This window comes from Megascapheus bottae, chromosome 11, assembly GCF_031878675.1.
Source record: "Megascapheus bottae isolate mThoBot1 chromosome 11, mThoBot2.hap1, whole genome shotgun sequence".
Taxonomy (NCBI): domain Eukaryota; kingdom Metazoa; phylum Chordata; class Mammalia; order Rodentia; family Geomyidae; genus Megascapheus; species Megascapheus bottae.
Window position 1 is genome coordinate 16717856 of NC_143519.1, and position 23747 is coordinate 16741602.

General features: G+C 35.1%; 1 protein-coding gene across 1 annotated transcript in view; it reads left to right on the forward strand.

Annotated features, from left to right (window-relative positions):
• Positions 1–23747, forward strand: part of LOC150056781 (uncharacterized) — a 145422-nt gene that overhangs the window by 97228 nt on the left and 24447 nt on the right. The window contains exon 3 of the mRNA XM_090341780.1: positions 20304–20379. The gene's annotated coding sequence lies outside the window, so the exon portion shown is untranslated. The remainder of the gene's footprint in view (positions 1–20303; positions 20380–23747) is intronic.

Sequence of the window (23747 nt, forward strand, 5' to 3'; positions counted from 1 at the left end):
ATAAATTCTATTTAAGTAATGTCACTTCTCCCTCCTTTTCTCCTTTTTTATTGTTTTGGTAAAGTTTAGAGGAGTTACAATTACCTTTGTCAGGTAGTGGGTACTTCAACATTGGTACCCCTTCACATGTTTTTCTACCACTTTTCCTCACCCCACTCCTTCCCAATCATCTTGTTTTTCCCGTTCCCTATTTCAAATAAATAAATAAATAAAATATATAATATACCAGGTAACAAACTCAGATACAGTAACAACATGAGATAAAGGGGAAAAGGAAGAAAAGAAATAACTTCACATAATACATTAAGAACAATCAGAAAGTTAAGACTCTTGTTTTCATATCTTAGAGATCATTTCCATTAGCCTCATCCTATATGGCCATATGTACTTAGCTTTGGAGCTATTGTGATTGTGATGCTGGGAGAATCCTGCATGTGACCTAATTATGACAAATGAATGGAAACCATGGAACCTATGTTTATTTGAGTCTGGCTTACTTAATGACTTTTCCCAAGTCTTTCCAGTTCCTTACAAATGGGGCAGTGTCATTCTTTCTGATCGCAGCATAGAATTTCATTGTATATAAGTACCATATCTTCTTGATCTATTCATCTATTGAAGGGCATTTGGGTTGGTTCTACATCTTAGCTTTGGTGAATAATGTTATAATGAACATCTTTATGATAGTGGCTTCTGTATGGCCTTGTTTCTGGACGTTTGTGTAAATGCCCAGGAGTGGGACTGCTGGGTCATAGAGGAGTTCTATGCTTAGTCTTTTGAGGAACCACTACACAGTTTTCTAGAGATGTCGAGTGTTTCTTCATGTGTCTGTAGGTCATTCTTATTTCTTCTTCAGTGAAGTCTCTCTTTAGGTCTCTGGCCCATCTTTTAATAGGATGGTTGTTTCTTTGAAGGTTTGTTTTGGACTAATTCAATTTTTTTTAGCTGTAGGTATATCTTAGATATGAGGCCCTTGTCTGTTGTATGGTTTAGTAAAGATCTTCTCCCCCTCTGTGGGCTTTCTGTTTAAATTATTATATGTCCTTTGCCATACAGCGTCAATCATGTTCTAGTTCTGTCCTCTTATCCACTGATCTAGTCTGTGGAGTAGAAAGCCTCGCATTGGTTTTTCTGCTGCAACTCATTGATCGTGCACCTTTTCAAATTGAATTGGCAACTTTTTATTAAACATCTTAGTCATTTGTTGCCTGCATCTTAAGAAAAAATGATCAAGGTAACTTGATATTCAAAGTTTATAATATAATACCAACTTTAAGACATGCATTTCAAACTTACAGAATATGAAAGTTAATCAGTAAACCTTACTGTCCTCCAACACCACCGGACTATAATATGTGCTTTATTTTATGGGGTGATGGTGCTTATTCTCAGATTACGTTTTGACACAGAAAAAACATGAAGTAATTAATTGGAGAATTTTGTATTTTTGTAAACAGTTAGTGGTGTGCCTGGGTGAGTATAAAGAAAATATCCTATATGCCTAATAACATGAACTAACAACCTGATTAACAAAGAGAGGGAGATAGTGAGTATTAATCTTATTAGCTTGAAATCATATTCAAATAGCAGGAAAAGTACATTTCATGGACAGTTCTGTATTTCGGTCTCATGACAAAAATTGCTTCAGTTCATGAATACAGTTATTTTGTCATTTATAAAAAAATTAATTTCCAAAGATGTCAGAAAGAGCATGTGCTCTTCATTTTGAGGGGACTTTTTACAGATCCAGGGCCAAGAAGTCTTTCTTTATATTGTAATGATCAGTGCCTCTTCAAGTCTACAATGCAGTCTGCTACTACTCTAGCTCACAGCTTGTTATTCTGGAGTGTAGATTTCACATTTGTTGAGAAAATAGGGGCATGTATGTGAGAGATAAATTTCAGAAAGAATGGCCATGATTCAAAGGAATATATTTGAATAAAGATGTGTCCAATGGTAGAGAAATGATAATTATTAATGTTGAAATTGGAAATAAAAATTCCCCCAAACAGTAAACTACTCCCCCCCAAAATCCCAGACAACTCTAATAAAAACATTGTCATAAATAACCTCCAAAGGTGAAAAGGAATGCATTCCCATGTTAGGAGGATAAGATTTAATTAGTAAAACTAATATTTATATTTGTTTCAAAATTGATATATCATAAACTTTCATAAGAATGTTGGCAATTACTTCATATTCAATTGAAAAGTTGAAATTTACCACCACCTGTATGCAATCATCTTAGAAATGTTTTATGCCATGGCTGTGGATAAAAATTAAGACAAGAGAATATTTCTAAGGTTGTAAATATGTGCTGTAAACATTAGTACATTATTGAAATTTTAGGTTAAAATAATTTTAGAAAGTGGTCTGAATTTAGATAACATATATAAATTAGAATCTTAAGTAAAATAGAGATCTCTCTAGTGGAATTAAAAACCACTTCATGGTATGTATTTACTGTTCAAAAAAGGCATTAAAATAAATAGAAAACATTCAACTTGAAAAAATGAGCAAGAAACTATGACAAAAGACACAAACTCAGCCATATTAAAAATATAAATCTAAACCAGGTTTGGTTTGTTCATGCCTGTAATCCCAGTTACTCAAGAGTCTTAGAACTGGAAAATCTATGTTCAAAGCCAAATATTTGGGTAGAAATATCTGCTCAACTCCCCACTTCTAATTAACAAACAAAATTCTGGAGTGGAGGTGGGGCTCAAGTGGTAATGCATCCACTGTGAGCATGAAAGATGAGCAAGGACATTAGACCTTGACTTCAAGTGCTGATATTTGCATAAAAATATGCTCTGTAAGTGGAAATATAGTCTTTGAATCAAGGTAGAAATATATAAGTAAGCAATAAGACATATTACCTGAAGTAGAAATAATGAGCCTGAATGAATATGAAGACCCTGAGGTAAAGGATATTTGTTTCATATTTAAAATTTTCATGGACAGTGAAGGCAAATTTATAGCAATGGTTTAGAACTCATCTAAAATGTATTTCTATCAGGGTTTCAATGTCCTTTATTATCAATACAATTTCAAAACTGTATGTCTGACAAATTCAAGTTATATTGTAGTGGCCACAAACATCAGAACATCACAAAGGAAACTAAGATTGTCTATCTTGAAGTTATTATCACTGAGTTAGAAATAATAGAATACTAGGCATAAGACATTAAAATGGGCATGATGTATTCAAGTAAAAATTGAGCTGGAATGTGCAAGAAAAATGTAGACCCAGTTATATTAAGAAAAATAAATAAATAAATGAGCATGCAATCTTTGGTACATGCATACATACATGCATACATACCTGTCATTTTAGCCATGTGATAACTTTGAGAGTTCTTTGAAGTTATTTCCTCTGTACGAAGTAGGCACCATAAAAATAGAAATACAAAACAGGAATTGGCGAACCAAAATATCAGCTGCCTAGTGTGATACCTAGAAATCTTTTATTTCAGTACTTTTTACTCTTTCCAGTCTTCCTCAAAATAAGGGCTTAGTGGATGAAATCATATAGTACCATGTAAATATCATAAAAATGGTAAAGGGCTAAAGGATGGAATCCTGTAAGAAAAAAATGAATATTTGTATCTTAGTAGTAGTGTCATAATTAGACTTTATGGAATATAGAGAGATAAAACAACCAACAGTTCACAAAAAATATAGAGACATAAAAATAATGGCCAAGGGCTGGGAGTTTGGCCTAGTGGTAGAGTGCTTGCCTAGCATGCACAAAGACCGGGGTTCGATTCCTCGACACCGCGTACATAGAAAAAAAAGAGCTGGAAGTGGTGCTGTGGCTCAAGGGTAGAGCTCAGGCCCTGAGTTCGAGTCCCACAACTGGCAAAAAAAATAATGATCAAGAATGTGAACTAAGAAGTGTAGATAGTACATACTATAGGAGGAAAACTGGAGGTGTAAGGTTATGATAATATGAGACAGTTTGAAGTATGGAGCACAGCTTTGAAGAAGAGTCTAAAAATAGAGATTTAAAACTAAACATTAACCACAGAATATGGAATCAGAAAAAACAGATAGCCTATCTAAGGATAAGTTTAGGAAAATAAGGACAAAATTGTAACAAATACAAGAATTAATGTACTCTCTGGTGAGTTGAAAGGAACATGGCTGCATCATTGTGGATAATTTTTCTTATCCTTGGCAGTGCAGCACTAAATCTAAGTTCTTACCAGTAAATGATGAACAGTAAATGATGATCCTGGATTTTTCCCTTAAACCAAAGTGGAGTTGCAATACCCACAGAGCTAAGGAAGACAACCACCATGGAGATGAAGGAACCTAAAACAGGATAAAAATAGTTCCCTGTTAAAAAGAATAAAACAATAAATCAAAACTACAACCTGTTCAACCCCTTTGGATTCTTAAGTCATTTATTGTGTGTGAAATAAAATTCAGTCTCATTTAAGCTATTGCAAGATGCTTCATTTTTAGCAGTTTGTTATTAACTGAACACAGTTGCACAGAAAAATATGGGCTAACTCAACACTTCTGAAGTTGAAGTATAAAAGCATTAGAATCGAAAGCTATCCATGTTTAGAGAGGATAAAACTGTTAGATGATGTGGACATCTCTGTCCTGCAATGTCATCATTTTGTCACATAATCCCTCCAATGTTTAAAAGTAGGATGAGCCTAGAGCTGAAATCCTACCTACTTAGGAGGCTGAGAACTGAGGATCAAGGTTCAAAACCAGCCCAGGCACAAAAGAAATTCATCCCCAATTAAGCTCTAGAAAATGGGAAGAGGGGCTTGGCTCAAGGGTAGGGCTGTAATCCTTGAGCTGAAGAGCTCAGGAGCAGCTAGTAGAATGCCAACCGGTGAATAAAAGTGCCAGGTAATGATTTCAAATTCTAGCTCCAAACTAAAAAATACAGAAAAATATAAGAAAAATAGTAAGACGGAACTTAGCAATCAGTGCACTAAATTTCATAATGGATTAGTATATAATCATAAAATACAAACGATATAGCAGACACAGCATATGTAGTTTGTATGGATGTAAAGTATTATTGCATTGTACAGTCAATGCACTCATTAATATACAGCAAAGATTATGTATTTATTTCCACAAACTCTCAAAAAATTAGGTTTACTGAAATTATGAAAGAATTTTATTTCTTTTTTGCTTTCTTTAAAATCTTTTATTAGCGTTGATCATTTTGAAGACCAGCATACAACTAGAAAATAAAAAGGGGAAATGTTTTAGTTGTGTCCAGAAATTTCTGTAATAATATTCAAATAAACTACCAGTGATGAACTTTTAAATTGTTCATAGAAAGTTTGGTTTTTATAATAAAATATAATAAAGAAAAAGACCTAGATTTTTAAAATTAGATTGAAAATAGTACCTTATTAGAGACCCATCATTAACTCCCTGAATGTGTAAATTATTTTGACATTTTCTAGGAGCTAATGAGACATGTGCTTGCTGTCTAATTTGTCAAGCATTCCTTTTTTGAAACCTTAAACAGAGATAACTTTCTAAATATGAAGCTTTGGTATAGATAAGTCACAACATACTAAAATTGGAATAAAATTTATCTCTTCTAAAGGTATTTAACGGGGAAAAATGGGATCCTTTTGTGAAAAGAAGATGGCTTTGAATTCTGATCCTGAAAATTATTGGTTGTCATTTTCAGCATGGTGTATGTTTTAATCTCTGTTCATGGTGAAAAGTTGAGTCAAAATGAACTACAATTTTAGTTTAGCTGTTACAAGCACTGATTTTCTTTCTCTATTTGCTCTATTTTGTTTCTACTTCTGTTTGTTTGATATTGCTTTTTTTCAGCACAATGAAATCCAATCTTTTAACTGGAAGTAGTGAAGAGCTCTAGTGGAAAGCCTATTAACAGGTTCTCCATTATAGGCAATTCTAGAATTCTGCCTTCTAACATGTGGACATTTTCTAGTAGACTGAAATTTAATCATGTTGAATTGAACCTGCCTTAAGCTATCTCTTTATATATGTTGTTTGTCATAAGTAAAAGTTACCTTGATATGGAAATACACTCCAATACATAGTGAATACTTATGAATTCATAAATTACACCCAAATTATTATGGGTTCTGGGGTTTGAATTGAAATGCAAGGAACTTGCATTTGTTTGCCTGCTGAACTACAGTTAATTGTGCCTCTGCCTGGCTCTTTTGATGTTATTTTGGAGTTATTTTGGATTTGTCTGCCTAATGCCCTCTGAATCTCCAGTTTCCTGAGAAGGGTAGATGTGAGCTATTAGCAGCTAGTAAATCCAGTCTTCTGTAGTAACAACATACCAGTATCAGCCAATCACAGGAACCCAGCTGCTGAGACACGTTCCTGTGAAACAGATCTAAGAAAAAGCAAAGAAAATAAAAACAAATCATCCTTTCTAGTTATCGACTTAGCCAGTTCAGCTCATAAACAAACACTCAATGAATTGCTTTCCTCTGTAACTAACAACCAACTATAGGAAGTAAGTAGAAGACTTCAACTACATCTTGAGTTAGTTTGTGTAAGAAAATTTGAATATTTCTGACTGAGAAAAATGGTTCTAGCTTCTTGGAAGATATTTGTCAATTCATTTGTAAAATATTAATGTGATTTTCCTTGATTATCAATAATCTCTTATCAACCATCTCTTATTTCTTAAGATTTCATAATTCTTTAATAATACATAAACAGTCAAAAAATCATCTATTTCATTATAAACAAGTTTTGAAATTTCTTCATGATATATATGGTAAATATGCTTTTATGCAACTATATTTACAAATCTTCAAAATTAGAATTATTTTTGTCCCATTTAAAAATTCTATTTTTTTCCTAAAGTATTGTACATGTTCATAGTACACTACTGTAAAATTATAAAAATTGATTGTGTTAAGGCCAGCTTATAATCCTTCAGGATTTTATTTTTTACTTAACTTTTATCCTTTCTATCAATTTAAACAATTTTTATTAATTGGAATATAGCTCATGGGTTTTCTGTACTAGATATTACTGTTTAAAATATTAAATATATAATACTTTAAATATTTTAATATGGTTGATGACAGTGTTAATCTTTTAACAAATATAACATTGTCATACAGTTGCACTGTTACCACAGAATTTTTTTTGAATTTTTATTTTTTTTTACTTCCTAATTTTTTAAATATATTTTTATGATATTTGCCAGATAGATGGTGTAATCCCATACATTGATACCCTTTCACATGTCTTGGTCCCCATTTCCCTCCCCCCCAACCCCACTCCTCATCTTATTTTTCCCCCTTCCCTATCCAATTTCAAATAACCAAATACAAATATATCCGATATGTTAGGTAACAAATGAGATACTGTAACAATATGAGATAACCAAGGGACAGCAAAAGAGATGAGAGATAACATAGTACCTTAAGAACCACAATTATTCATTATCTGGCTTATGTTTCTATATCCTAGAGATCCTTTCATTTAGCGTCCTACTATATGGCCTTTTGTATCAAGATTTTGCTCTAATGCAAATCTCTGCTAGGAGAGCCCAAGGTTTCTACAGATTATGACAAATGAGGGAAACCATTTGAGCTGTTGATATATTTTAGATATGAGGCCTTTGTCTGTTGTATGGTTGGTGAAGATCTTCTCCCACTCTGTAGGCTTCTGGATTAGTTTACTAGCTATGTCCTGCAGTTTAATGCAGTCCCACTTATCCAGCCTTTCTCTGATTTGTTGTGATTCTTGGTCCTTATTAAGAAAGTTTCAACCTTTGCCAAGGAGGTCTAGTGTATCTCATATTCCTTCTTGTAAAGTTTTCAGTGTGTCATCTTTTAACTCCAGGTCTTTGATCCATTTGGAATTAATTCTAGTGCAGGGTGACAAAGAAGGATCCAAATTTAGTTTTCTGCAGGTGCTTAACCAGTTCTGCCAGCACCACTTGTTGAAGAGGCTTTCTTCCATTCTATATTTTTGGCTCCCTTGTCAAAGATTAGGTGGCCATAGGTCTGTGGTTTAATATCTGGGTCCTCAGTTCTATTCCATTGGTCAGGCCTGTTCTTGTGCCAGTACCAAGCTGTTTTGATAATTATAGCTCTGTAATAGAGTCTAAAGTTTGGTATTGAAATTTCTCCTGCGCTGTTCTTTCTGCTCAGAAGTGGTTTTGCTATATGGGGTCTTTTATTATTCCATATGAAATTTTGGATTGCCTCTTCTATTTCTTTAAAGAATGACATTGGATATTGATGGGTATTGCACTGAATTTGTAGATAGCTCTTGGCAAGTTTGTCAGTTTCATGATATTGATTCTTCCAATACAGGAGCATGGGAGGTTTTTCCATTTCCTCAGTTCTGCTTTAATTTTTTTTTCAGGATTTTAAAGTTTTTATCAAAAAGGTCCTTTACATTGTTGGTTAAGGTATTTCCTAGGTACTTTATTTTCTTTGAGGCTATTGCAACAGGAGTTGCTTTCCTGATTGTTGCCTCACTCCTCTCACTGTTGGCGTAGAGGAAGGCAGTTGATATTTGAGGGTCAATTTTATACCCTGCTACCCTTCCAAAGTTTTGAATCAGCTCAAGGAGCTTGGGAGTAGAGTCTATAGGATCCTTTAAATACAGGATCATGTCATCTGCAAAGAGGGAAAGTTTTACTTCCTCTTTCCCTATTTGGATCCCCCTTCTGTTTGCTTCTTGCTTTATTGCCCTGGCTAGGAATTCTAACACCATGTTAAAGAGGAGTGGATAGAGTTGGCATCCTTGTCTCATTTCTGATTTTAGAGGGAATGGCTTTAGCTTTTCGCCGTTAAGTATAATACTAGCTGTGGGCTTGTCATACACAGCCTTAATTATATTGAGGAATGTTTCATGGATTCCTAGTTTCTCCAGACCTTTTAACATAAAGGGGTGTTGGATCTTGTCAAATGCCTTTTCTGCAACTATTGAGACAATCATGTGATTTTTTTTCCCTGCTCCTGTTGATGTGTTGAATTATATTAATTGATTTGCATATGTTGAACCAGCTTTGCCTCCCTGTGATGAAACCTGTTTTGTCATAGTGTATAATTTTTTTGATGAGTTGTTGTAGACGGTTGGCCAGTATTTTGTTGAGAAGTTTTGCATTGATGTTCATCAAATAAATAGGTATATAATTCTCTTTCTTTGATGAATCTCTGTCTGGTTTGGGGATGGGGATTACACTGGCTTCATAGAATGAGTTTGGTAAAGAACCTTTTTTTCAATTTCGTTGAAGAGCTGAAGTGTGAGCTCTGCTTTGAAGACCTTATAAAATTCAGCTGTGAATCCATCTGGCCCTGGGCTTTTCTTAGGTGGAAGGTCTCTTATTGCCATTTCTATTTTAGTGCTTGAAATAGGCCTGTTGAGTTGGGTTAGTTCTTCTTGGTTTAGTGTAGGTATGTTAATAGTGGCTAGGAATTCATCCATTTCTTCTAGATTCTCAAATTTATTGGCATAAGGTTTGAGAAGTATTCCCTCATGATACCCTGGAGCTTGGTAATTTCTGTCGTGATATTACCATTTTCGTCTGTGACTTTGTTTATTTCTGTATGCTCCCTTCTTTTTTTGGTAAGATTTGCTAAAGGTCTGTCAATTTTGTTAATTCTTTCAAAGAACCAACTCCTTGTTTCGTTGATTCTTTCTATAGATTTTTTGGATTCCAATTCATTTAATTCTTCTTTGATTTTAATAATTTGCTTCCTTCTAGTGGGATTAGGGTTGGTTTGTTGCTCTTTTTCCAGGAGCTTAAGGTGACACATTAAATTGTTGTTTTGCAATTTTTCCAATTTGTTATTGTAGGCACTCAGAGCTATAAATTTTCCTCTAAGTACTGCCTTTGCTGTGTCCCAAAGGAGCTGGTATTTTGTGTGCTGCCTTTTGTTAAATTTCATAAACTGTTGGATTTCTGTTATCATCTCTTTGATGACCCATTGGTGATTCAACAATGTGTTGTTCAGTCTCCATGAGTTACAGGGTTTTCATTGGTGGAGTTGTGTGTTCAGTTCCATTTTGATGCCTTTGTGGTCTGAGAAAGTGCAGAGAATAATTTCAGTGTTTCTGATTCTGTCCAGGTTTATTTAATGGCCTAAAATGTGGTCTATTTTGGAAAATGTTTCATGTGCTGCTGAGAAAAACATATATTGTGTTGTTGCTGGTGGAATAATCTGCCGATGTCTCTTAGATCTAGTTGGTCTATATAGTTGTTCAATTCTAAGGTTTCTCTGTTGAGTTTTTGCCTTGTTGATCTGTTCAAAGGTGAGAGTGGTGTGTTAGTCACCAACAATCACTGTGTTTCGATCTATGTATGGTTTCAATGAAAGTAAACTTTGCTTGATGAAGTTCAGAGCTCCGGGATTCAGTGTGTAGATATTTAGGATGGTTATGTTCTCCTGGAGGAAAGATCCCTTTAGTAGTTTGTAGTAACCTTATTTGTCTTTTCTCACTAATTTTAATTTGAACTCTATTTTATCTGATATGAGGATGGCAACTCCAGCCTGTTTATGGGGGCTGTTAGCTTGATAGAGTTTATTCCAACCTCTCATTTTTAAAAGGTGTTTTTTGTTGTTGTTGTTGTTTTTGTTTTGAGTAAGATGTGTCTCTTGAAGACAACAGAATGATGGATCTTGTTTTTTGACCCAACTAGATAATCTATGTCGTTTACTTGGAGAGTTAAGTCCATTGATATTGCGAGTCAGGATTGAGAAATATTTATTAGTTCCTACCATTTTTACAAGCTTCCTTTAGGGCCTGTGTCTTGATAGTTTTTGTGGTACTTAGATGCTATGAGTTTTAGGTCCATGTCTTTCTCTGTATTACATTTGTGTTGGTTTTCTATGTGTAGAACATCTTTGAGAATTTTCTGTAATGTTGATTTTGTTGCTACATAATGTTGAAGCTTTTCCTTGGAATGGAATGTTTTTATTGTTCCCTCAGTTATCAATGAGAGCTTAGCTGGGTACAGTATTCTTGTTTGGTAGTTATTTTACTTCAGGTCATGGCATATATCGTTCCAGTCTCTTCTTGCTTGCATGGTCTCTGCTGAGAAATCTTGGGTTATTGCCTTTATAGGTGATTGTTCTCTTCTCCCTGACTGCTTTTAGGATCCTATCTTTGGCCTCTATTGATCCCGTTCAGATTATAATGTGACGGTGGGATGTCTCTTTCTGGTCAGGTCTGTTTGGGGTTCTAAAAGCTTCTTGTATCTGGATGGGCCTGCCCTTCTGGATATTTAGGAAGTTCTCTGAGATGATTCCCTGAAGTATATTTCCAACACCATTGACTTCTTTCTCCAGACCCTCCTCAATACCAATTAGCCTTAAATTAGGCTTCCTAATTGTATCTTGGACCTCCTGTAGCGTTTTCTCATATTTCTTAGATTTGAATTGACTCATTTTTTTGTTTTTTTTCTATAACAATTAAATTATCTTCAACCCCGGAAATTGTCTCTTCTGCAATGTCTAACCTGCTATCAAAGCTATCTACTTTATTCTTCATCTACCTTGGTTCTAATTGCTCATTTTTGATGCCTTGCATCTCTTGTTTTAGATCATGTATGAATTTCTTTAGCTTCTTGATTTCCATTTGAGTGGTTAGCTCAGCAGCTTTATTCTCTTTGGACATTTGTTGGAGTTCAGTCACCTTTTTGTTTGTGGATTCTATGAATTCGTCCATTTTTCTTTGAAAAACCTTTATTATGGCCTCCTTTATGGCTTCCCCTTTTTCACATATCACCTTGTTCAGGGTTTCCTCTTGTTTAGCTGCGGCTTCCTCCTTTATCTTTTTCTTTAAGTTTTCACATTTTTCATTAATGATGTTTATCAATTGCATTTGTATAGCACTTGGAAGGCTCTCCTCTAGATTTGCCACTGACTGCTCCATTGCCTGTTTATGTTGGGTGGGAGATGTTATTCCTTGATTAGACATTTTTCTTGAGTTTCTTGTTCTGCCCATTTGAGGATGGGAGCAAGATTAATACTAAACAAGACTATAATTTTTCAGATATAACCAGCCTAGAACTTTTTAGTTGGCTGACAATAGATATTAGCTCTTTTAGATTGGTAATAACACTCTTTCTTTTTGTACACTTACATACAAATCTAATACAATCACAGATGACCAATTTATGACCAAAACAATAAGCCCCTCAATCCAATCTCTATTGTATTGAAGTCCCTCTGGACCTAGAGTATAATTGAACACCTAGATACACAATATTGCTCAACAACCATCAAATGTAGATCCATGCATTACAAGAGTTGAAGGATGAACAGAGGACCAGAGATAGAAAAATAATATGAAAGATGACAGAAGTAGGAAAAGAATAATACAGGAGTGTAAAAATATTATAGTAATGAAGAAAGAGTATTGTGTAAGAATAACTGACCTAAGGTGATAGACAGGTAGAGTATTTGTGTAGAAAGTTTAGATGAGGGTCAGGAGTTTGGTCTAGTGGTTAAAGTGTTTGCCTAGCATTCATGAAGACCCGGGTTCGATTCCTCGGTACCACACACATAGAAAAAAAAAGAAAAAAAAAGTTTAGATGAACTTAGATAAAACTTATCAAAATAAGAAGAGTAATAAGAAGAATATATAGAGAAAAGAGAGAGGTTGATATAGGGGATTTCAATGATACCAATTTTAGAAAGAAAAAAGAAACAAAACAACAAAATAAAACATAACACACACACACACACACACACAAACAAAAACAAAAATCAAAAACAACAAAAAAAGAAAAGGTGGGGGGAGATTCCTCACTGTTCTGAGTTCTTACCCAAGAGATGCTAGGGTTGAGAACCAGGAGTTTAAAAAGCAGGTGACTGTATCAATATGGATATCATTTTTATTCAGACTGTATCCAGAGCTGTCACTGTGTTTCTAGGAACTACCACAGTGACAGCAGGTTTGCGGGAAAAGAGAGGGAATAAAAGAAAAAAAGAAAAAAAAAAGGAATGAATCATAACATTAGAAAAAAAGGTGTGGGTTAAATGGCAAAGAGAAAAAGAAAGAACATTTAAAAATGCAAATGAAATGGAGTAAAAATATAAAAAATGGTATTCTTCAGTTTTTTTTTGTTTTTTTTTTTTTTTTTTTTTTTTGGTGGGGGGAGAGGTTAGGAAGCTTGAGTCTCCACTAAATTCGGGATCTAAACACTTCACAAGGTCTTTTTCTCTTGTGATTTGGCTTTGCGGTTTTTCGGATCAGATTGCTTGTTTGGTAAAACAAAGCTGAAAGATCCACGGGTGGCTTGTTTACCAGGTCTGTGGTGGGTGCAGGGGACAGACTTCAGCAGTGCTGGGGCCAGATTTCTGGCTAAGGGATCTCTGGGAAATCCTTTGAAAGTTAGAAAGATGGCGCTGTCAGCTACACCTCTCAGACTGCAATTGCTTTGGCCTGGGTCCTTGCCAGCAGTCAAGATGGCGCTGCTCTCAGCTGGAGGGGGAGGGGCTCCTTCCCAATGCTGTTCCCAGAGCAGAAGTGGAAACTTCTCCTTGGCGGTACTCACAAATTGCTGGATTCTCCAATTCCGTGAAGCTGGCAGGTCCGTGCGTGGCCAGGTGTCTGCTCTGGGCTCGATCACGCAGGCTCTGTGTGGCTCTGTCTGCAGCCAGCAGGTCTGAGCTGCTGTGGAGCGCTGTCTCTGCTCTGATTCAGAAGAGCCTTTGTCTCCCTGTCTGCTTTGTGGAGGAGCTCCACACTCCTCTCTGCCTGGGTTCTCTGTGGTCCTAAAGCTTACTTAGGATCAATTTCTGTTAGAGGACTGTCTCCTGCACTGCCAGTACATGAATATTGGCAGGAGCTCAGTAAGTCTCACCCTGAACCACCGCCATCTTCAGCCGACCCCCCTCCACAGAATTTTTTTTTTTTTTAGTTGTCCTTCACATATTCTTTAGAATTTTTTCCACATGCATATGTTGGATATTGGCCTCTAATGGTTCTGTTCGCTTTTCAAAATTCTTTTATTCCAGATTGACATCTATTTGAAAATTTCACAAATTGTAAATGTACAAATCAGTACTATATTCATAATATGATCAAGGCTTATAAACCCTTGCCTTGTGCCAGTGAGGATATTGATTAGAAGCCAGCTGGGATGGGGTAATTCATAAGATTCTTTTTTTTTTTTGCCTGTCCTGGGCTTGAGCTCAGGGCCTGAGCACTGTCCCTGGACTTTCTCAAGGCTAGAGCTCTACCACTTGAGCCTCAGCACCACTTCTGGCTTTTTTCTATGTATGTGGTACCGAGGAATCAAACCCGGGTCTTCATGCATGCTAGGCAAGCACTTTAACCACTAGGCCAAACTCCCGGCCCAAGTTCATAAGATTCTTATCTCCTAGAAATTACTTAAAAAAATTGCTGATGTGGAGCTATTGTTCAAATGTTAGAGCATAAGCCTTGAATAAAAAAAAATAAAAAACAAAAAACAAAACACAATCTCAGGGAAAGCACCCTGGCCTTGAGATCCAGTTCCATGAATTGCATATCAGTTCTTTACTATTTTCATTTTAGTAAAATTAAGCCACTATTTACTTTACATAAATTCATGTTCCTTGCTTCCTGTGTGTTTCATTTTGGTGAATTAATTTTTAGAATGTCACCACTCACTACCATTCTGTATACAAGGATGTAATTTGAGGGTAGACTATCATTCTGATAACTCTCTCAGTCATTTCATTCACTACTAGTAACAAACCATGTTCATGAGCTTATAATAGAGATCTGACACACGATATTTAAATATATCACTTTATCCATGTAACTTTTTCCCCAATTAACTCATTCATTTTTGAAATCTTAATTTTATTATTTTGCTCATAGTCTGTGCTCTTGAAAAGCAAACAAGGTCCTAAAGCTTCTGTGGGAGATGATTTAGCATTTGAAATACTATTTGTGGGAAGAATCATCAACGTATTCAAAGACCAGAAAGTCTTTTCGTTATTTACTGTAACCACAAATATTGTTCCTCTGAGAGAAAAATATTCCCAGATCTGCTTCACAAGTTAGCTTTCAGCACAGCAAAGGACTTACCACAGGTTCAAGGCTTTCCTCTCAGAGCGAAGTATAGAAAACCATAATTTTTCATTTATAATTGTTTCTTCAGAGAAGTGAAAATGTTTCTCTGTAGTAATAGCATGTGAGATAGCTTCTTATACAAAATAAACAACAGGATATAGATATCCTCCTGGATATAGAAACAAAAGCCATACAATGAGTGATTGTTGTCCTCAATGTACTATGTTATCTCTCATCTCTTTTGCTATCCCTTGGTTATCTTATATTATTAGTGTTTCACCTTGTTATCTGATGTATTGTGTATATGCGTATCTGGTTATTTGAAACAGGACAGGTAAGATGGGAAACAACATGAGGGGTGGGGGAAGGGGAATGGGGTATCAATATTTGTGAAGTAATGCAGCACCTTTTATGTGGCAAACATAATGTAACCCTTCTATTAATTACAATAAAATGAATAAACAAATAAATAAATGTATTGAAAAAAGAAACAACAATCACCCTCTTTAGCCCTTAACCCCAAATCCCCAGCCCCTCCCCCAAAATTCCCAACTTTGCAATTCTTTGATCAAGCCATGTAATGTGTGTGTGTGTGTGTGTGTGTGTGTGTGTGTGTGTGTGTGTGTGTGTGTATGTGTGTTGGGGGGAAGATAATGTATTTTTTAATCTTCCATTCTTTTTCTCTTCACTTCCCTAGGCCTGATGAACGTAATTAGAAAGATTGTACTCTAAGGCTTCATCTTAGAGTATAGCCTTAAACCGATTCAGAAAAGCACATTTCTGTGCGAGAATGGAAAAAGAACCGGTTTTGTGTCTAAACTGTGAATCAATAATAAGGACAGTGGAGGTGTCTGGAGAGCGTGTGTGAACAGGCAATGTGAGGTGCAGGCTTGAGTGGGACTCCAAAAGAAGAATCTGGAGCCCTAGGTGGCCGTTTTGAGCACACTGAAATTGCAGTGGTCCTTAATTCAGTATCTAGGGAAAGATAGCAAAGCCTTCTAAAATGTGCTTTAAGGCTCATATATTCCAGGAATAGCACAGAAAGAGAGGCTGTGAAATAAAACATGATGCTAGTTTCCCAGAGCTGAAGATAAGGCTGGAAATCGTGAGCCTTTGCTTCTTTCCTCCTCCCTTCCTCCTTTAGCTTTTCCTCATTTTACTCTTCCTTCGTTCCACTCTTCTTCCTCTCATTTCTTTTCATTTAATGGAATATAAACAAAAAATACCGGGATGTGGGAAGGCCCTGAAGAAAACATGTTGCTTAATGTTTTTATTGATTTTGTTCACTCAAAGTATCTAATCCAAAAGAAACGATTATTGAGCAAAGAAAAAATGAGGTTAATCAACCTGCTCAGATAAGCAGTAATTAACTAGCAAATCAAATAAACAGATCCATATTCCAAACTTGTAAGTCTCATAAATTGTTAAACATGCAAAATGAGAATTTTAATCTGGCATTGGAAATACATCCAAGTTTGGTTTTTGCTTTACATCTTGAAAATACCGTGCTGCTTCAGGTAATTCAATATAATTCAAATGGAAACGCTTCTGAAAGAAGTAAATATAACTTCTTTCATCAAATGCCAAATTTTTGTTTCATGGGAAGAAAAATCAAAGGCACAGTTTTTTACTTGTCTTTTAAAATTTTTGGCACAGAAAAAAATTGTTTCTGTTTTAAGCTATACTCATTCACCGACAACTAAAACTCAATTTGAAATAGATTAAGATATTTTTTTCAATATGAAGTTGATAAATTAAGCAGTGGGAGTAAAAGTGACAGACACTACTTCTAGCCATGTTCATAACAAGTGGAATAAGATAGAAATTATTTTTATTTGTTGATTTAATATTTAAAATTATTACCTTTAAGTAGTTTTACAAAGGAGTTGCCATTTAAGAAGGCAGTCCATGAATACAATATATGAAACTACTATTTTACTGCAGTTTCTGATTGGTATATGGGATCTATGCCATAATTAAGTGAATAAATTTATAAATAAGGTAATTTCAGAATAATATGTAGCAGGAAGAACCTAAATGCCACAAGATAGGGGAATTATTAAATTCAAATGCATGGGATTGGTGGTGGAAAAATCTGAAATATCCAACTTGAAGTTTTCACTGATCTGGAACATGGAAGGAATTTTGGTAATCTGAACTAAAATTAACTAAGGAGAACACCATGAGCATAAAAGAAAGGAAAGGGAATCAGGAGTAGCTAGGGTAGAGAATCACCAGTGTTATAAATGAAGTTTAGTGATAGTTTAGTGTCTTATGGTACCTTTCATGCAAATACAACATTGTATCACATTTTTATTTCCCTTGCAGAAATGCAATCAGGAAGAGCACACAGTTATTTATACCTTAACAAGAAAATATTTTTTTTGCTTGTGTTTGTAGCTATTTTATTATTATGATGGAATTGTTGGACTAAATATAAGAAATATTAGAAAGATAGTGGATGTGTTACTAAAACAAAATGTAACAAAATAATTTTTAAGTCTTGATAAATTCATAAAAATACTGGATTCATAGTTTGCAGTCTCTTTTTTGACATCGTTTTACCAAATGCATCTCCTACTATATTATGTTGGAGACCTCAGTAAATTAAATTTATTTTCAATATAACATTTCCACTGGGTACTAAAGAAGGAAAAGACAATAAAAATAATCTTTATGTTCTCCTCTTCACAGGTATGTCAAATGAAAAAATAATGACTGTAAATGAGAACAATGCAACAATCAGGCCACACCATTCCAAAAAGTGGGTTTTAACAACAATTATAGCCCAAACAAATCTCTTAAACTCCACTTTCTCTTCCTGAGAAAAGAAGAGAGGAATCATAAACTCCTGGTTACAGAGGTTAAGATTTGAACTGAAGAGCATTCATGCTCTTCATTAACAACAACAAACCAAATAAGCAATAGCTAAACAATGAAACAAACAGAACAAAATTTCCTTTGATGCCTGGCTCTCACCTGTTATCCAGCAGAGATCTGAGGATCTGAATCCAAAACCAGCTTGGGGATGAAAGTCTATTAGACTCTTCTCTCCAATTAAGCACCAGAAAATCAGACTTGGCCCTGTGGCACAAGGGGGAAGAGTGATAGCCTTAAGCTGATGAGGTCAGGGGCACTGCTCTTGTCCAGAGTTCAAGCCCCAGAAGCAGCAGGAACAAGAAAAAATTTCCTTAGACATTTCATTCATGTTGCATACATTCAAGTGGTCTATTGACATTCAAGAAAGTATATCTACATATTATGAGAAAATACACAAAAATTACAAATGTGTCTGGGACTGTGCTAATTGTCAATCTTAATAATTAGGTCAAGGGGTGGAAGTTGTCTTGAGACAAATAGGAAGCAGTAATAAACCTAGACAAGCATATATTTCCTGTCTTCCTTTTTAAATTTTAATGAAATATTGTATTATTTTAATGGTAGCTATAGTCCCATATTTTTTTTTGAAGCAAGCCAGATCTTTTCTTTATTGTATTTCAGTGCTTTGTCAAAATAAATAGGGTGAAATACATCAAGCACACAGTGAGGAAGGAAGCGCACGTGTGAGAGCGTGGTGGCGTCCCTGACGTGAATGCTCAGCGTGGATAGTTCCATATTTTTAAATTGAGAAAGTAAAGTGGGGTTAAGGGATCATACGATTATTTGTTCTGAAATTTTAGCTCTGTAGATCTTCAAATTTTAGCCATATACACTAACAAAATATGTGATTTTATAACAAACACAATTTCATGGATACTGATAAAAGGTAATTCATCATGATCAGAAATAAAAGAAGGATTATAAGTCTCCATAAAAGTTAAAGCTTGAGTTCCAGGAACTATATATTGATTCTTTAGATCCCTTGTTCTAAATGGTGATGAAGTCAGAAGATGTATTTTCATGCAGAAAAGACTGTTTATAACAGAACTCTGATCTTACACAATGTATTTTACTACATATGCAAATAACTTTGTCCTCTTTTCCCAAAAGAAAACATGATTTCCATTTTCTAAGCTGCAAGGAAATGGTGCCTTTGTTGTTGGTGGAGATACTATGCTTTCTGTAAAGCATTCTTGAAGATAGTTCCCCAAACAAAATCTAGAAGACATATGACAAGCATGGAGACTTCTACCAAAATCATTCATTTTTTATTATAATATATTTTGCCTTCTGAAGGACTTCCTGAGTATAAAACATATATGAATACTGTGAGATTCTTAAAGACAACATCTTAATCTGATACCACAGTCAAAATACCATAGGCTAAGTAATTAATAAACTCTAATGTTTATTGTTCAGATTTGGGCTGGGAGTTTATAATAAAGATTCTTTTGGAAGATTCTGTGTTAGTGGTACCCTGCTTTTTCGTTTATAGATGAATCTTTTCAGCTAAGGTATTCTCAAAAAAAAACCTGTAGAACATTGAAATATGTCACATATAGAAAAACAATCCATAATTTTCTTGAAGATTTCACAGGAAAGAAAATTTACATATCTGTGACTGAAACTTTTTAAATGATAAGTACAGCAATTGGCATAACTATTTCCTCTGAAACTGAAGTATGCTGCAAAAATTACGTTAACAAAAAATTTGTATAATCAGTACCATATGTTTGTGATTTATTTGTCTCTAAACCCCTAGTATGCTATTTTCATTTGAATACATCCCACCCAAACTTGAATATCTGAGGAATTTTCATCTCACTTTGAATCCTCTGGCACAGAGAAGCCATCTATGGAGTTGAGTCCACTCTGTTGCTACACTATGCTCAGAAATTTTATATTGTTTTCTACTGAAGATGCCACATTAATCTACAGGATCCATTTTCTGTTGATTCGTGACTGTGAGACCTCCTTATGTTTTTTTTTTTTTTTTGCCAATCCTGGGCTTGAGCTCAGGGCCTGAGCACTGTCCTTGGACTTCTCAAGGCTAGAGCTCTACCACTTGAGCCTCAGCACCACTTCCGGCTTTTTTCTATGTATGTGGTACCGAAGAATTGAACCCGGGTCTTCATGCATGCTAGGCAAGCACTTTAACCACTAGGCCAAGCTCCCGGCCCCTCCTTATGTTTTGAAATTTCCCAGGGCTGGTATTTCACGGGCATTAGTGGAAAAGAAATGCCCATCTTATGGGTGGAAAGATTTCTTCATGGGCTCTCCCCCTGACCAGAGAGAGAACCAATTCTGTAATTTTCTATAGGTACAATTTTGCATCTGATGTTGAGATTTAACTGTCAGATGTGTAAAATTACAAACAATTGAATAATTCCCTACTGTCTTTACAGCTGAACGGCAATAGCAGAGCACTGTGAATTACTGCAGGAACAGTCAGCAAGAAGCCACACATCTTCCTAACCATCAGTAAGGCTCTCATTTTTAAATATGGAAATGGATTCATGCATGCAAAATAACTTTTAATGAAGCATTCTTTTTAAGGTATAGAGTCAAGTTCAGGAAATGGTCATAAAATTTCTACTGCCTATAACTATTATAGAACTGAACTAACAGTATCAAATTAGCATAAATATGTTTTTCTTATTGCTTTCAGATTTTATTTGCTTTTGTGCTCATAGGCAATGTACTCTACCCATTCCTTTTGAAATTAAAGAGCATGCATATTTTGTTAGCATTATGCCAATCAATTATTTATACTTACATTTTAAATTCTCTACGCATTTTAAACTACAAATTTCTCAATTTGTACAATGATCAAAATTCCAAAGAACACTTGGTTGTCAGCATTCAGAATTTCTCCTTATAACTTAAGTGAACTTTCCAGTTATAATTGGTTATCTCTCTGTTGTATGAGATTGTTCTCCACTGTACTTTCTTCTTTGAGGTAAATATAAAGTCAATCATATTCTTTCATGCTTCTTCATGATTATGAGAAGTTGTCAGAAAGGACATAGCCCTTCTGAATCTATATATTGATGTTTATTTATGATTCTTGTTTTAGCAACAGTATTCTACATACATGAATGGAAACACAATCCAATAAAGTCATGTCACTCAATTCTATTGACTATCACACAAGGAACTACAAATTATTTAAGGTAGAAAATTTCCCCTAGAAATTTTCAAGCAGTTGGAAGACAATAGGTCAAATAAAGAAGATGCTGAGTGATTCCTGTCTATCTCCTTTAATGTGTATTTCTGTGAAATAAAAAAATAGCAACAATGTGTTACTTTAAATAGTGAAATTCTACTTATTTCTTGGTAAATGGATAAAATCATGAATATCAACCATACCCATTCTAGATCATACAGATGAACTCCATACTAAGGTTTGTAAGTAATATGAACAAATAAGTACATTACTTCCAGTGACAGGAGCTATGCTTCTAGTCTGTTATATCATTCTTAGTTTCCTTCATTTATATAAGTGAGCAAGAAATCCAGACATAATTGGATTCGTGTATATGTGTGTGTGTGTGTGCCTGCGTGCACACCAGCATGCAGGCATACACACACACACACACACACACACACACACACACACACACACACAAATGCATGCCTGTGTGCATGTGTGCCAGTCCTGGAACTTGAATTGCATTCCAAGCATTATTCCTGAGCTTGTTGCTTAAGCTAGCACTATACCAATTGAGCCAAAACTCATTTAGGGTGGAGAAAGCAAGGGAAAACAAATTAAACTCCTGAAACTTAAGGTTTTAAAGATTAATCTGAAACATGTACACATTCCAATCTTCCACTATTGAAGTGACGTGGATATTCACCTATCACAATCAAATAAATCAGTTTAAAAGAAGAGCTGAGTGTTGTAGTCTTTTCTTGTCTAGAAATAACAAACATAAGAAGTCTTGATGAATATTATCATGATTCAAATGATTCAAAATTTTCCCACAATCAGATTTGAGTGAAAACAGCAAATAGAGAATGAAAGAACTCAGCCACAATAACTAGAGTATCAATACAAAAAATATACTTTAAAATACTTAATCATTGACCAAACACAAGCAATTGGGATATGGAAGCAGGGACAACAAATGTTCAAAGACAGGGCTGGGGGGGCTGGGAGTTTGGCCTAGTGGTAGAGTGCTTGCCGAGATGCACTAAGACCCTAGTACAATTCCTCTATACCACATACAGAGAAAAAGCCTGAAGTGATGCTGTGGCTCAAATGGCAGATGACTAGCCTTGAGAAAACTCAAGGACAATGCTCAGATTCTGAGTTTGAGTCCCAGGACTGGTAAAAAAAACAAAAAAACAAAAAACAAAAAAAGACAGGGATTGAAGGCATGGCTCAAGTGGTAGAGCCAATGAGTAAATTGAAGTTGGGTCTCCACCTCAGGAGAAAAAAATAAAAGTCAGCCTGAGGTACTACGCTACACCCTGCTAGTAAAAATCATTGAAAAAAATCGAATAAATATATTAAAATATATGGTATATAAATTGAAGCTGGGCAATGTAATCCGATCTGTTGTATTACTTGAACTCTGGGCCTGGGCTCTGTACCTATGCCCTTCAGCTCAAGCTACCTCTCAACCACTTGAGCCACAGCACCATTTCTGTTTTTTTCTGGTGGTTAGTTGGACATAAGAATCTCACAGACTTTAGTGCCTGGGCTGGCTTTGACTGCGATCCACAGATCCCAGCCTACTGAGTAGATAACATTACAGAAATGAGCCACCAGCCCCTGACATATAGGATATTTAATTACATGCTTTGATAATTTAGATGATAATAAATAAATGATGATATCACTGTTTTATATATATTTATGACACCATATATTTTACCAGTATTTTACAGTAAACATAAAAAAATGCTTTGTAGAATTGAGTTTCAAAGCCAGTCTCAGCATAAAGTCCCTGAGACTCTTATGTCCAGTTAACCACCAGAAAACCAGAAGTGGCACTGTGGCTCAAGAGGTAGAGTGGTAGCTTTGAGTGTAAGAGCCTAGGGACAGCAGCCAGGCCTAGAGTTGAAGTCCCACAACCAACAAAAGAGAAAAAAAATCACAACTTCAATAACAAAATGGTTTGCATTCCACAGACTGCTGTTGAGTAGCAGATCCTTTGTATAACTAGCTAAAAATAATTTAAACATTTTTGAAACATAAACCTAAAATAATTACTGTGAAATATTAAACAATGTATTTGTTTTTTTTACTGTACCTGCCTAATCCATCTCAGGAATACTTTGGCTTCTGACTTCATCACTAGACCATACACCATACATTTATTCAACGCAAGTCTGTGAAAACAGACAATGATACTTACAGGATACCAGACCTGCATACATTTCAGAATGTATTTCCAGCATTAGGTGATATAGGACTACAGACATATAGGGCAAGAATCAAAAATAATATAAAAGTGAATTCTCAAGGAAACAAACCGCTACCACATAATTTGTTCAATTTCAAGATAGTATTGCAATTTTATATGAAAATATGTATTACTACAGCATGTGATAGTTTTAAAGGTACATATTAAAAATGATAATGAACAAAAAGAGACACATGACCCTTTTGATTCAATGATGATTATAAATCAGTTGCCTTTATGGAAATTTAATTCATTATCTCAGATTCAGAGGTTTGTGGTTTGCAGTCAATGTAAAGTCCATTAGATATCATCTTCAAAATAACCAGCAAAAATCAGTCTGGAAATCTGTCGCACACTTGTCTATAGCATGAGCTAAGGATGAGCTAAGGAAAGAAGCCAAATGTGAGATCTTGAATTAAAATCCTGATACTCCCAAAA